The 3311-nt window shown below is 33.7% G+C and overlaps 1 pseudogene; it reads right to left on the bottom strand.

The window, feature by feature from the left end:
* Positions 1-3149: 3149 nt before the first annotated feature.
* Positions 3150-3193, bottom strand: LOC117284875 (annotated as a pseudogene).
* Between the last annotated feature and the right edge of the window lie 118 nt (positions 3194-3311).

The following is a 3311-nucleotide window of genomic DNA, read 5'->3' as shown; positions in this document are numbered from 1 at the left end:
AGGATCTTATGTACTATTATAGTTTTTCACACTGGATAAACTATTTTGTATTTACACATGTGTGACTTATTTATTTCACTTAGTATACCCTCGATATGTATCCATTTTCCTACAAATGAATCTAATTTCTCATTCTTTATGGCTGAGTAATATTCCATTTTATAGAAAAACTGCATCTCCTGATGATTATATTTCAAAGGAATGCCTTTCTGGTCTTTCAGAAGGCATTCCTGATTTCTAGGAGATGCATACACATCTCAAAGGACAGGAAAGATTCACAATTGCAAGCCATATTTAATCAATGCTTTAAGAAAGAAAGGGGGTACAGAGGCATATCATCAGGTGTTGGCTAAAAGAATCAAAACATCCTTTCCATAGCCCTGAGGTTGTTTTTTTCAGAGAGACACTCCAAAGGTATTTGTTTGTTCCCCAGAATGTGTCTTTACCTTACAGGAATCCATTCTAGGGTCCATCAAGTTTCCTAGCACTGGAGTTAGACACTGGTTTTGTGCTGAGAACTCTTTCTCATTCTCACTGGCCTAGTAATATTCTTAGTAATGTCTTTTGTGAAAACATACTGCTATGCTCCCTTAGAGTCTGTGTGTGTGTGTGTGTGTGTGTGTGTGTGTGTGTGTGTGAGAAAGTACTGTGAGTGTGGCTCTCTAAGTTCCCTGGTTTAAGCTTGCAAAACATACTGAATTGTTTTCTTCTTTTAGATTTATAGTTCTGGATTCCATTCCATGATCCATCTTAATTTAATTTTTGCATATGGACTGAGATGACATTCTGGGTACCTTCTTTCTCATATGGACCTGGAATAATTTCTTAAACAAGTATTCCTTTCCCTCATTGAGTTGATCTGGCATCTTGGTTGAGAACACTTTGACCATGTGTGCACCTATTACGCCTCCACTTATTTATTGTTTTTCCTTTTATTTATGTTTCCATGTACTTATTGTTTTTCCTTTCACCAATGCTACTTTGACATGGTTACTCTTGCTTGAAAATAAACCTTTAGATCCAGTTGCTTGAATCTTCATATTTATGTTCCTTTCCAAAATTGATTTGGATTCATCTTTTGTTTCCCTTTATAAAGATTCAATCTGAAATTGTGATAAATATTGCATTGAATGAGAGGCATATTTAGAAAGAATCACATCTGAATGACACTGGGATATTCAGTAGGTGAATTTTCTGTATTGATTTTGTTTAGTTTAATATATCTTAGCAGTGTTTTATAGTTTGTCATAACAGGCTGTTACATGAACTGACATGTTCTCATTAGATCATTTATTAGGGCATTTGATATCTATTGATACTATTAAAAGTAATAGTTTTACTTTCATTTTCCAACTGTTTGGTGCCAGTACATAGAAATAAAATTAAAAATTAATATTGATTTTGTATTGTGCTGTTTTGCTAAATGAGCTCAGAAGTACTATGTTTCAAATAAACAAGATTTCTTATTCTGTTTCTCCAATCTTTAAGTCTTTTAATTCCTCTGTTGCTGTATCGTACCAATTGAAGTGAAAACAGACTTCTTTACCTGCTCCTCGTCTTAAGGAAAAGGGGTTTAAATTTTCACAATTAAGCTGAATGTGAATTATAGCTTTTCATAAATGACTTCTGTAAATTGAGGAAATTTTATTGTGTTCAATGTATCCATGGCCTATATAGTATCCTGTTTTGTACCTTTTACTAAATCTGTAACATCTTTTTTGCTTAGTTTATCTGACTGATGATTTATCCATTTTATTTTGTCTCTCAAAGAATCACCTTTTGATTTTCATTGGTTTTTTCTCTGTTTTAGTTTTCAATTTGTTGATCTATACTCTTATTTCATTTATTTCAGCTTTGAGTTTATTGGTACATTTTAGGTATACAGTACAGTTACATTCATTGTTGGGATCTTGTACCTCTACGTGACAGGTCTTGGTTCTCATTTTTCCCCTTGTCCCTGCCCACCCTTCACCCCCTCTTCCCCTCCCCATCTACAAACACTTTATTTCCAACTTTTCATTATCTCACATTTTTTTTCTTTTCCCTTATTGGAATATTACTCAGCCATAAAGAATGAGAAAATAGATTCATTCCTAGGAAAATGGATACATATTGAAGATATACTCCTAAGTGAAATAAACATACTCTTATTTCTATTTGTGTATTTTCTTAGGATTTAACCTTCATGTCTCCATGTGTGGTGGCACCCAACAGTAATCCCAGCACTCAGGAGGCTGGGGCAGGAGGATTGCTGCAAAGTGTTGGCCAACCTGGTCAACATAGTTCAAGGCCAGCTTGAAATAAATAGTGATACTGTGTCTCAAAAACAACCCTCAAACAAAGAAAAAAGTAAATGTCATATCTTTTTCTTCTTTTAATGTAGCATTAAGATGTTTCTTATGTTCTACTATCACTATTTACATGTAAATTTCTTTTAATTTTCTTTTAAGTCAGTATTTTATATATTTTTTGTTATTCCCTCTTTGTCACATGGCTAATTTAATATCTAAATATTTTCATATATTCTATTATTTCTTTCTAGTTTAATTCTGATTTGGAATCTATATTTCTCAAAGAAATATATATTACTCAGTTCTTTTAAATTTGTTAATATTTGTTTTATGCTCAATTAACAATGACAGTTTTCTCTTTATCTTTGTTGTTTAAGGAGTTTGCTTGGTACAGTTGATTTTGATATTTATCCTCTCACATTCACAGCCTTTTTTTTCCTTGTATTTATGCTTTGGTAATTTATGTTGTGTTGTCTTCAAATTCATTGATTCTTTCCTTACTGTCATTTAGTCTACTAAAATATCTTTGCAAAGGAGATGTTTCATTTTTTATTGTTCCTTCTTAATCATTTTTCTTTAAAAACATTTGTTGTATATATTCAGGGTATATACCGACCCACAGCCACTACTTTATTATCTCTATCTCTATCTCTATGCATTTTTTCAACTTTTCCAAATGTAGCCATGTAGCATCTATTTTTATGTCTAACTTAGCACAGTGTCTTCCAGTCCTCCAGATAAATCCATGCTGTCACAGATCATAAGATCTCTTTGTTTTCTTTTGGCGCCGGGAATTTAATCTAGGCCACTGTGAGTGCTAGCCACATGTTCTATCACTGAGCTGCACCCCCAGCCTCCTCTTTTCAAGAGGAGCGCTAACCTTCTCTCCTTTCACATGACACCAATTAAACCTATCTTTTTTTTTTTTGTACCAGGGATCGAACTCAGGACTTTGCACTTGCCAGGAAGGCATAGTGCCACGAAGCTACACCTAGGCTCCCAGCCTCCTTTTTGGAAGGA

The sequence above is a fragment of the Fukomys damarensis genome, unplaced genomic scaffold, assembly GCF_012274545.1.
Source record: "Fukomys damarensis isolate Sample0158 unplaced genomic scaffold, DMR_v1.0_HiC HiC_scaffold_39, whole genome shotgun sequence".
Lineage (NCBI taxonomy): Eukaryota > Metazoa > Chordata > Mammalia > Rodentia > Bathyergidae > Fukomys > Fukomys damarensis.
This window is presented reverse-complemented; position numbering and strand designations above follow the sequence as displayed.